This window comes from Physeter macrocephalus, chromosome 10 (genome assembly GCF_002837175.3).
Source record: "Physeter macrocephalus isolate SW-GA chromosome 10, ASM283717v5, whole genome shotgun sequence".
NCBI lineage: Eukaryota > Metazoa > Chordata > Mammalia > Artiodactyla > Physeteridae > Physeter > Physeter macrocephalus.
The window spans coordinates 21207657-21220350 of NC_041223.1; the positions used below are offsets into that span (position 1 = coordinate 21207657).

The 12694-nt window shown below is 37.6% G+C and overlaps 1 protein-coding gene across 9 annotated transcripts in view; it reads left to right on the forward strand.

Annotated features, from left to right (window-relative positions):
• Positions 1-12694, forward strand: part of PLAGL1 (PLAG1 like zinc finger 1) — a 69496-nt gene that overhangs the window by 20873 nt on the left and 35929 nt on the right. For all 9 annotated transcript variants that reach the window (XR_002891570.3, XM_028494359.2, XM_055087460.1 and 6 more), the window contains one exon: positions 301-342. The gene's annotated coding sequence lies outside the window, so the exon portion shown is untranslated. The remainder of the gene's footprint in view (positions 1-300; positions 343-12694) is intronic.

Below are 12694 nucleotides of genomic sequence, written 5' to 3' on the forward strand. Positions count from 1 at the left end.
TGCTTGCCGCAACTAGAGAAAGCCTGCACGCAGCAGCAAAGACCCAATGCTGCCAAAAATAAATAAATTTATTTTTAAAAGACCAGTATATTGTATGATATATATATACGCACATATACTGATTGTGACATTGCACTTCAGTTTTGTGAAATATTACCACTGGGGAAACTGAGTAAAGGATACTAAAGATCTCTCTAAAAACTTCATGTGAATCTGCAATTATCTCAATGAAGTTACAATTAAAAATGCACACACAACTACTGTATGAAACTAATATATAATTTTTATTTTTGTTTTTAGGTTTTTCCTGCCTGATTGACAACATAGTCATCATTGGCTTTTGTAAGTTGATACTTTAATTTCTTTCTCCTTCACCTCCAACCTTGTATATTTTCTAATTACATGAGAATATTTTTCTAGAGAACCTGAACAAAAATTAGAGCAAAACCTTTTTTTTTATTTGGTTCTTATATTATTTTAAAGGTAGTCTCACTTTTTCTTATACCATTAGGTGATAGTTATTTTGAGAAAGTTTGAATTACACATCTTGGGCTAGGGCCATCTGTTTCTTTGGAGTGACTTCCTATCAGGGTTATGATTAGCAGGAGCAAAGTGCCATCTGTGGAGCTGAGGTGGCACATCCATCCATCCTGTTGGACATCACAGTCTTCACCTAGAACATCCTTGTGGCAGATGGTAAGAGGGACACGACATCCTGGGAGAAAGCCACTAATGTGAATGGTTTGACTAATGAGGTATAACAAATTCTGTTTCGTTTATCTGTGAAAATCTGGCAATGAGATGAAATGAAGGGAGAATTGCAGATTGGGAGAATTTAGCTTTATTCTCATTTTATCGTTTGGAGTAGCTATATTTCTGTTCAGTAACTTTTTCTTGTAGCATATTGAAGAAAAATTTAGATCTCCTGTTTCATGGTAGTTTTTTTTAATTCAGTGAAATGTAAACATTTGAAATAGATTTGAACAAACATTTTTAACCTGGGAAATGAATTATCACTGAAAACATTTACAGTATTAAATGGCTAATCCTCTCCACTCCAACCAAACTTTCTTCTTCCTTAGTCTTCCTCATCTCAGTAAATGGCAACTACATTCCTCCAGTTGTTCAGATAGTCTCTGTGGCACCATCATCCTCTCTTCTTTCTGTCATCCCCTATACACCCAGCTGTCAGGAAATACTGTCAGCTCTGCCTTAAATATATCTAGACGATGACTGCTTTTCACCATGTATTCCACTACCATACTGGTCAAAGCCTTCATCTTTTTATTAAAATAGCCTCCTAACTTGTTTCCCTGCTTTTACACTTTCTCCCCTATAACCCATTCTCCAAATGGCAGCCAGATAAATTATTTAAAACTCTTAAGTCTGATCATGTTACTTTTCTGCTCCAGTGACTCCGGTGCCTCTCTTCACAGAGGCTTATCAACTTCTACATGATATGGGCCCCCATTACCTCTGATCTAACCTAACCTTTTACTGCTCCCCCTCACTCACTGCTTTAGCCATACCAATATTCTTGTTCCTACATTGGGGTTTTGCAATTACTGTTCCCACAAATAGCCACATGACTCGCTTCCTTACCTCCTTTAAATCTTTGCAAAATTGTCATCTCCGCATCCAGGCCTTCCCTGACTACCTTATTTCAAATTACCACTGTTTCTCCCTGCCTTACACTCCCAGCACTTCCTATCACTACAGTACTTTATTTATTTATTATTTTTTTTAAATAAATTTATTTCTTTTTATTTATTTTTTTGGTTGCGTTGGGTCTTCGTTGCTGCGTGCGGGCTTTCTCTAGTTGCGGCAAGCAGGGGCTACTCTTCGTTGTGGTGCGCGGGCTTCTCCTTGCAGCTTTAGCCATACCAATATTCTTGTTCCTACATTGGGGTTTTGCAATTACTGTTCCCACAAATAGCCACATGACTCGCTTCCTTACCTCCTTTAAATCTTTGCAAAATTGTCATCTCCGCATCCAGGCCTTCCCTGACTACCTTATTTCAAATTACCACTGTTTCTCCCTGCCTTACACTCCCAGCACTTCCTATCACTACAGTACTTTATTTATTTATTATTTTTTTTAAATAAATTTATTTCTTTTTATTTATTTTTTTGGTTGCGTTGGGTCTTCGTTGCTGCGTGCGGGCTTTCTCTAGTTGCGGCAAGCAGGGGCTACTCTTCGTTGTGGTGCGCGGGCTTCTCCTTGCAGTGGCTTCTCGTTGCAGAGCACAGGCTCTAGGCACGCAGGCTTCAGTAGTGGCACGTGGGCTCAGTAGTTGTGGCTCACGGGCTCTAGAACGCAGGGTCAGTAGTTGTGGCAAACGGGCTTCGTTGCTCCGCAGCATGTGGGATCTTCCTGGACCAGGGCTCGAACCTGTGTCCCCTGCGTTGGCAGGTGGATTCTTAACCACTGCACCACCAGGGAAGTCCCAGTACTTTATTTGTTTAACCACCTTCTGTTATATATTTTACTTGTCTGTCTCCCTTTCACTTGAAGATGAACTCTACGAGAGTAATAATTTTTGTGTGTTTTGTTTACAAAGACGGGAAAGTGGGATAGGGAAAATGGATTGTATAGCGGTTACTGACTTTGCCTAATACAGCCTTCTCTTGTTGCCTCGTGACCACAGAGATAGGTAAGTGAAAAAAGCAACTAAAATCTCAATCATCTGTATATTTCTAAGGATTACTGGGAGAAAAACTAGGTTTGAAATTTCTTCTAAGAGTATACTTCATTTTCTTTTCAGTGCTTGTTTGATTAGAAGTTCTTTGGTAAAAATGATATTGATACTTTTAGTAAATGATTCCTAATACCATCTGTTACTGAAGATTTAGAGTGTTCTATCAGAATTTAGTTCCAGAAGTGTGCTTTTTAAGAGCTATAAATTAGAGCAGACAGAATGGTGGATAGCACAAGTTTTAGAACCAAGTGTAGCCTGGCTTGAATTCTGGCTGTGATTCCAATAAGTACACTATAAGCAAGTTAATGAGGCTTTCTTAGCCACAGTTTGTCTTTTATAAAATTGAAATAATAATCGTTGTGAGGCTTATGAGGATTAATTGAGGTGATAGACCTGGTCATTAGCAACATTCAGTAACTATTAATCCTTTAACCTGATATTGCTCAGTTTTATAAGCTTGAGATACTAGTAATAAATTATTTTACAGTGTACTTTGTAGAGAAGACAGTCTTTTATAATTTATGTCATTACATATAGTAAATTTTGAAAAAATTATGTATATTTTACAGAAGGGAAAATGACTAGGAGACATGAGCTGCTCTGTAATGTAACCCCAGAAAATTTTTTGCATTTTTTGTAATCTCTACACTTTAGCAATGTGGAGAGGATGAAATGAGGTAGTGTAGATTTGTCAGGGCTTATTTGTAAATATAAAACATTAATGCAAATGTAAGGAATTGGAATATCAATACCAGTGCTTATTTGTAAATATAAAACATTAATGCAAATGTAAGGAATTGGAATATCATACTGAGGGGACTTCTACCATGACTTCCAGTCATGATGTAGTAACAGGAACTGGATTTATTATCCTGCCTTAGCAAAACAAACAAACAAAACCCCATAAAATGTATGAAACAAAGGTTTTCAGACATTGGGTGACAAGTAGCATAAGACAGTTAACCCTGAGATAAAGGAAACAAATGATGTGCCCAAGGCCACAAAGGAAACAAATGATGTGCCCAAGGCCACAGTGTAAGAGGGGAACCCAAACACAGCCCAGTAGTCACCCTGAATTGAGGTGATAAAGCTGGCAATTCAGGGAGGTTGAAGCAGCTAGAATTTGCACGACAGAGGACCAGAGAGAAGAGAGCTCTGGAGATCTTCAGAGGGTTCCCTTGGAGTCTTCAGCTGAGTGCTGATTAGAGTGCATGCTTACGAGAGAACTACCCAAGGCTTGGAGAAAAACCACTGGGAAGGGAAAGTTAGCTCATGTAGGGCTGGGAAGTGTGCATCCCCACCATTCAGAGTAGAAAAACTTTGTAATGCAAGTGGCATTAGATGGAGTGCTCAGAAGGGTATTGCCTCAGTGGTGAGGCAAAATTAGCCCTAGACTAAAGGCTGCCCTGATCCTACTTAAAAAATCTTAAAAGTGGGAATTCCCTTGTGGTCCAGTGACTCGGACACAGGTTTGCATTGCTGTGGACCTGGGCTCGATCCCTGATTGGGGAACTGAGATCCCACAAGCTGCACTGTGCGGCCAAAAAAACAAAACAAAAAAAATCTTAAAAGTAAGCCATTAAAGAGGAATCATAAAACTTCTTTAGTAAAGGGCCAGATGGAAAATACTTTAGGCTTTACAGGCAATATGACCTCTGCTGCAACTACTTAGCTCTGCCATTGTAATGTTAAAGCAGTCATAGACAATATGTAAATGAATGGGGTTGGCTGTATTCTAATAAAACTTTATTTACATAAATAGACTCTGGGCCAAATTTGGCTTGTGGACCATAATTTGCGGACTTCTGGTTTACAGGGTCAAACCGTGGGACTTTTGGCAGTCCAGTGGTTAAGACTCCATGCTTCCATTGCAGGGGCCACGGGTTAGACCCCGCATGCTGCATGGCGTGGACAAAAAATTAAAATAAAAAAGAAAAGGGTCAGATTGTTGCTAGTCGCTTAACTCCAACTCAGAACAAAGCTCAAGAATATATAAAGAAACACAGAATATCCAGCACCTAACAAGGTAAAGTACACAATGTCTAGCATTCAATCAAAATTCACCAGATATGCAAAGAAACAGGAAAATTCAGTAGTAAGAGAAAATTCAATCAATAAAAATAGACTCAGAAATGAAACAGATTTAATAAAGATATTAATAAACAAATTTAATAAACATTTTATTTAAGTAATTTAATAAGATTTTAATAAGTAACATATTCACTAAATGAAGATATTAAAAACATTAGTATAACTAAGTTTTGTATGTTCAAGATAATAGAGAAAGCATAAATTTGTTAAGAAAAGACATGAAAGTTATAAAACGACCCAAATTGATCTTCTAGAGACAACATAAACATCTGAGATGAAGAATACACTGGATAGGGTTAACAGTGGACTAGACACTGCAGAAAGAAAGATTGCATGAACTTGAAGACACAGCAATAGAAATTATACAAAATAAAACACACACACACAAATCCTGGGAAAAAAAGCCCATCAGTGAGCTGTGGGATAACTTTAAACAGCCAAAAATATTGTGTAATTAGAGTCTCCAAAGGAGGAGGGAACAGAAAAAAATTTTTTTTAATAATGACTGAAAATTTGCTAAATTTAATGAAAACCATAAGCCCACAAATCTCAGAAGCTCAATGAAAAGCTAGCAATTACCAAAAAAAAAAAAAGAAAGAAAGAAAAAAATGAAGAAAATTACACCAAGGCACAACATTAATCAGATAATTTAAAACCAGTAATAACGAGAAAGATTTTAAAGTGGAGAACGAAGAAACTATAAATTTAGAGGAACAAAGGACGACAGCAGACTTTTCATCAAAAGCAAAGCAAGCCAGAAGACAGTGGAGCAATGTCTTTAAAGTAATGAAAGAAAAAACTGTTAACCTAGAAATCTATAGCTAATGGAAATACTTTTCAAAAAAGATAGTGAAATAAAGACATTTTCAGAATTCAAAAGCTTAAAGAGTTAATCACCGTTAGACCCACACTACAAGAAATGTTGACGTCCTCAGGAAGAAAGAAAATAATACCAAATGGAAATAAAGAGCACCAGAAATGGTAAACACCTGGGTAAATGTATAAGGTTTTGCTTTTTAAAATTTAAATCTTTTTAAAATGTAATTGTTTAAACAAAATAGTAATAGTGGAGTTGGGGTTTATAACATATAAAAGGTGTGACAATAATTGCACAAAGGTCAGGAGGGGAAAAATTGAAATATAATTTTAAAGTTTTTTTATTATATGTGAAGAAGTACAATATCCCTTAAAGGGATATTGTAATAAGTTAAGGATATAGCCATAAACCCTAAATCAACACTAAAGCATAAAAAAATAGTCATAAGACAAAGGAGATAAATCAGAAAAAAAAATAATTAGTTCAAAAGAAGGCAGGGGAAAAGGGAATGGAGAACAGATGGGACAAATACAAAAAAAAAAGCAAGATATACATTTCAACCTAACCATATCAATAATCACATTAAGTATAAATGGTCTAAGTACTCTCATTAAAAGGCAAAGAATATCAGATTACGTTCAAAAAAACAACAAGGATTAACTCTATGCTGCCTGCAAAAAAAGTGCACAACATATATATAAAGACAAATAGATTACAAGCTAAAGGATGGAAAATAATACACACTTCAGCACTAATGTTTTAAAAAGCCTGCAGACTTCATGGTGACTCAGTGGTTAAGAATCTACCTGCCAATGCAGGGGACACAGGTTCAATCCCTGGCCTGGGAAAATCCCTCATGCTGCGGAGCAACTAAGCCTGTGCGCCACTACTACTGAGCCTGAGCTCTAGAGCCCGTGTGCTGCAACTACTGAAGCCTGCACACCTAGAGCCTGTGCTCCGCAACAAGAGAAGCCACTGCAAAGAGAAGGCCATGCACTGCAATGAAGAGTAGCTCCCACTCACTGCAACTAGAGAAAGCCCGGGCGCAGCAATGAAGACCCAACACAGCCAAAAAAAAAAAAGCCTGGAGTGGGGACTTCCTTGGTGGTCCAGTGGTAAAGAACCTGCCTTGCAATGCAGGGGATGTGGGTTCAATCCCTGGTCGGGGAACTAAGATCCCACATGCCAGGGGCAACTAAGCCCGTGCACCACAACTACTGAGCTCGCGTGCCTCAATGAGAGAGTCCATGTGCTGCAAACTACAGAGCCCACGTGCTGTGGACCCCATGTGTCACAACTACAGAGCCCATGCGCCCTGGAAGCCTGCGTGCCACAGCAAAAGATCCCTTATGCCTCAACAAAGATCCTGCGTGCCGCAACTAAGACCCGATGCAGCCAAAAAAAAATACAAGAAAATAAGTTTTTTTTATAAAAAAAGCCTGGAGTGGCTATAAATATCGGACAAAGTAGAAATTAGAGCAAAGAATATTGCCAGGGAGAAAGAGAGTTCTTTCATAATGATAAAGTGGTAAATTCATCAAAAAAATCATCTTAAATGTTTATGCACCTAATAACAGGGTTTCAGTATATACAAGGAGAAATAGACACATCCACAAATGTCAGATTTCAGTACCCTCTCTCAACAGATACATCAAGTAGATAACAAACCAATAAAGATATAGAAGGCTAAAACAGCACTATCAACCAGCTTGACCTAATTGACAGAGAACACTCTACCCAACAAAAGCAGAATACACATTCTTTTCAAGCATGCCCAGAACTTTATCAAGATAGACCATATTCTGGGTAAAAAAAACAAGACAATTAATTTAAAAGGGTTTAAATCATACAAAGAATGTTCTCTGACCATAATGGAATTAAATCAGAACAGAAAGGTATCTGGAAAAGTATCTTATAACTGAACAACACACTTCTAAATAACCCAGGGGCACATTCTAGGCCATACAGAGCATGTTACGTTTCAAAGAAGGCCAGTCATACAAAATACATTCTCAGACAACAGTGGAAATAAAATGGAAATTAATAACAAAAAGATAGTGTAAAAATTCTCAAATATTTGGAAATTAACACACTTCTAAATAATGCCTGCTGCATCAAAGAAGTCTCACGAAAAATTTAAAAATACTTTAAAATAAAGTGAAAATATAGTCTATAAAAATGTGTGGGATGCAGCTAAAATAGTGCTTGGAAGGAAATTTCTAGTGTTAAATGTTTATATTAGAAAAAACCCTAAAATCAATAATTGAAGTTTCCACCTTATGAAACTAGAGAAGAGCAAATTAAACTTAAAGCAAGCAGAGCAGAAGAAAGTAAATAATAAAAATTAGAGAAGTCAACAAAATTGAAAATAGGAAAATGATAAAGAAAAATCAACAAAATGGAAAGCTGGTTTCTTTGAGCAAGATTAATAAAATGATAAACCTATAGCGAGGCTACGCAAGGAAAAAAGAGAAGACATAAATTACCAGTATCAGGGAGAAAAGAGGAGCCATGACTACTGACCTCATGGATTTTACAGGGCTAATGAGAGAATACTACAATCTTTGCCCACACATTTGAGAACTTAGATGAAATGGACCAATTCCTAGAAAGATACAAACTACCAAAACTCCCTCAGGGAGAAATAGATTACCTGAACAGCTCTATATCTATTAAAGACATCAAATTAATAGTATATATTAAAAACAAATAAACAATACCACCACCACCACCAAAAACCTTCCAAAAAAGAAAACACCCAGGCCCAAATGGTCACACTGGTGAATTTTACCAAATAACCCATGTGACATAAATGAAAAGGGTAATTGGGAAGTATTTTCAACTGAATGGAAATGAAAAATATTTCCAAATAATTAGGATGCAACTATAGCAGTGCTTAGAGGGAAACTTATAGCACTAGGTATCTATATTAGGAAAGAACAGTCTCAAATTAATGGCTCAAGGTAAGGGATTGTTAAAATTGCCTTCAAATATCTGAATGTCTTTTGTTAAAAAATACGTTTGTTTCATATTGTTGGAGAAGACAATTAGAGGTGGTTATAAAAAGGCAATTCTTAGCCCTTCATAAGAAAGAAATAACCATCAAACTTCCACAGCTATGGACTGAGTTTCTTTAGTGAGACATGCTTCCTTAGACATTCTTAAGAGTTCTTCCCAACTATTAATTTCTGAGATAAATGGTAGTGAAGGAAAAAAAAATTTCTCAGTGTTAATAGGCTATAGATAAACAAGCATATTTAAACTGATGTGTTATATAGTAGGTAATGCAATGTAAGAATGAGCAGTAATTTTTAAAAATCACAGAACTGTAGAATTAGTGGGAGCCTTAAGTGGTGTTGAGTCAAACAACAATGGCCTCAAGTCTCTGCCTTTTTAAATATCAAACCGTTGGATAAAAAAAATTTTTAAAGGGGGATCCATTGAAGTTTGCAAATCAGCAAAAGCAGTGAAGGACAACTAAATCACTGAATGACATATTCAGAATTCAGAGAAAATCCCCTGAAGCTCAAGAACAATCAAGAATATTCTAGACGTGCTTGTGTACTAGGTAAAAGTTGGATAAATGTCATCTACTTTCCAAAGCCTTTTCTGGCTCTCCGAGACTTACTGGCCTGTCTCTGTCTTCCCATAGTATTTTGTATACTCTGCACTGTAGCATCTACATACCATCATCTATCAATAAGGGGTCATGAAAAATGAGACAAGGAGTTAAAAAGTAAGGTTTGCCTTTTATCACTGGCAGTCTTTTCTTGTGCTAGAAAGTTAATCCATGTTCTCCCTAGTGAGTAGCATGAGGGTCAAATGAAGTAAGACATGCATTAGTTCTTTGAAAACTTTTAACGCACTAGCTACATAAAACAAATATTCCTATTAGGTATTTTTCTCTTCATGTGGCAATAGTCTGTGAATTTCTGCCTAACACCAATACATTTCTACTTTAAATGGTTAAATGGCAAGAAGTAAAACTGATTGTACAGAAAAACAAAATTGCTGCTTTATAGCAACCACAGACTTGCCTCAGTTTTTTGCTTTTTTTTAAAAAGACAGTTCAATTAGTGTTTATTTTGTATAGTAGCTTATCTTTTATGACAGTTTGATCTTGGTTTATTACTTGGCCCCATAAAATCCTAGACTTGAGTGCTAAATTTTTAGTGCTAGAGGGAATCATATAATCTAGAGGCTGAAAGTTAAATTTTGTGTCTTTTTATTGAAAAGGAAGCATTTTCCCCCTTTTAACAAGTTTTATATTGGTTTGATTTTCAACATCAATGATAATAGCTACCATTATTGAGCATTTCTTATATGCTAACCCTGCTCTAGGTGCTTTACACAGGTTATCTAAATTCTATCCTTTGCAAGCCCTATGAAAGAAGGTATTATTCCTCTTTTACAGATGAGGAAACAGAGGTTCTGGAAATACTGTTAAATTGCTTAATTTACAAAACTACTAAAAGGTGACACTAAAATTTGAATGTGAACCTGACACCAGCGTCCGTACTCTTAAACACTGCCTCCTTGAATGAGTAGTACAATGCATTGGGCTTAGAAATAGATTCTGAATACTTATTTAATACATTAACGGAGAACGTCAGTGAATAATTACATGCAGAGGTGGTAGCTAGGGGCAAAGGAAACAGCATGGGATTTAGAAACAATATTTAAAGTTGTGACTCATATACTTATTTGTTCTGTGACTTTGGCAAATCAATTTATTACCTCTCTTGAGGCTTTTTTCCTCATTCAAAAATAGAAATTCATAAAACCACCTATCTCAGATGGTTATGGTGAAGATCAAATTGATGTTTCTAAGTGCTTTGTAAATGCTTTTGAAAAGTGTATAAGTGAATTGATGAGTGTATGTCGTCATTTGCCATAGCCTTTCTTCAAGTAGTAAATTTTCTGAGTGCTTTTAAAAAATGATTTGATTTATAAAAACGTAGTGAGTTTCCAAAGCAGCTCTATTGAATTAGAGTGACCTATTATAGAAGGAGGTTCTACTCATAAGACCAGCTTTCTTCGATGAAGTACATCGTTTTTGAGGAACGATTATTTCACAATACTTCGTAAAGGAATTCTTCACGGATGTTTCTGTCTCCATTTTGGAAGAGTAGGGAGACACAGAGGCCAAAGTGAATCAGCGCCAGAGTCAGCTTTGAGGTTCCTAATATAACTCACACTGAGCCTACCAGGAATTCCGCTACCTTTCCTGCGCAGTTGGGAGTTCTGTATTTTCTAAGTTTATTTCTGTCCCAGTTTGAGAAAAGTGAAAGTCTTTACCTTGAGGACTGTTCAGTACCCTATTCAAAATGGCATCTTTGGCAGTCAAATGAATAATCAGTGTATGGACCCCCCAGGTCAGTCCCGAAGCTCCTAAGATGGGCACGTGGGAAGGTTGTGTTCTGTGTCATGGAGTGAGTTCTCCATACCTTTCATTCCAGTATTGTTTATTTTCTTTTTGGTTTAGGAATTTTGAAACTTAACCCATCTATTGCCATGTTTACTCAGGATTAGCAGCAGAAATGGAGTGGAGCACAATAAAATGAACGCATTTTGTTATGGGCTGTCATGAACGTGGTGTCAAAGTAGCAGTTTGGAATTCAGTGGAGACTTTGAAAATCTTTTAATTCTGTGTGTTCAGTGTAGGTAACCAATCAGGATAATCCACTTTCTTTCCTAGTCCCTCTGGTTCTCCCCTCCCCCCTCGCTAACCCTCTTCACTCACACGTGCGCGCGCGCGCACACACGCGCGCACACACACGCACACACACACACACACACACACACACACACACACACACACACACACCTCATTCACCCACAGACTGTCATTTAAGAGCTTGGATTACCAGTTTCGGTGATTACCTAGCTCACATCAAAAAGCTAACTGTTCTGTCTCTGTACGTGTTTGTGTTTTGCAAACAGAATTTATGCAAACGGAGTCTCTCTTTAGGTCGTGTGGCCTTCTCTGGAGATGAGGCCTGAGGGAAGCCCCAGGAGTTACAGCTCTCGGTTCATCATACGGTAGTAGTTTACTGGGTGTGAACCAAGAAGGGCAGTGCGTGTAGCCGACCTCCTATCATCAGCAGAACCATTAGGTTGAGAATAGAGTGTCCCAGTGGTTTAGGTATGGTGACACGAAAGAAACTGCAGATTAAGTGAGACCATCGCTTGTGGGATTGCAGGGTGGAAAAAGAAAGGGAGAGTGAGCGGGCATAGTTTATTTATGGAATGTCGGGGGGCCATCGTGGCTCAGCGGGCCCTAGAAGCCGAGGACTTCCCTCAGCGCTTGTTTTCTCCCTCTGACCTTGGATGAACTAGCGAGCAGTATATTATGCCGGGTGATTGTGCTGGTTTGTCATGGTTAGCATTCTGGACTGTCACTGGAATGTAGGAAACGGATGAATTTGAATTGAACCATGAGGTGGTCTGCCGGCCCTCTCCTTGTCTCGAGGAAACCTGTCGCTGTTTGTCTGGGCCTGGCCTAATGAAAGCAGTGGAGGGAAAGAGAGGTGGGCCTTTGATCTCTTTGTTGCAGCTGCTCCCTGGGAACTCACTGAAATCAATGCCCTGTTTTCCTGAAGGAATGAATGGCTCTGCCTAACTAGCTTTGTGAAGCCGTGGGGGAATTCACTGCCTCTGTTTATTGACAGCTGAAAAGGAGCACATGGGGTGGAATGGACCTTCTTGTGAAAACCAGGCACAGGGAAAATTAGACCTCAATTTAACACAGAGGAATTTGGAAATTCACCCCAAAGGAGACGTGGTTTCTCATGCTTACATTAGAATTACTCAAGTTTGGGGCTAGTGTGTAATGAACAATGGAGGTTCTGTCACAACTGTGTTATAAGTAGGAATATGATATGCATAATAAATGATGTTAAGTAGAAGTTGATTCAATACCCTCCTTATTTTTTTAAACACAGAAGTAGAGAAAGACAAATATTAACCATGATATAATCAGGTGATTCTTTTATTTTTTGCTTTAAGAAGAAGAGAAAAAAATTGATACTTATTTTAGGCATTGTTAATATGATATCACTAAGTCTCTAGAACATGTCTTTCATTC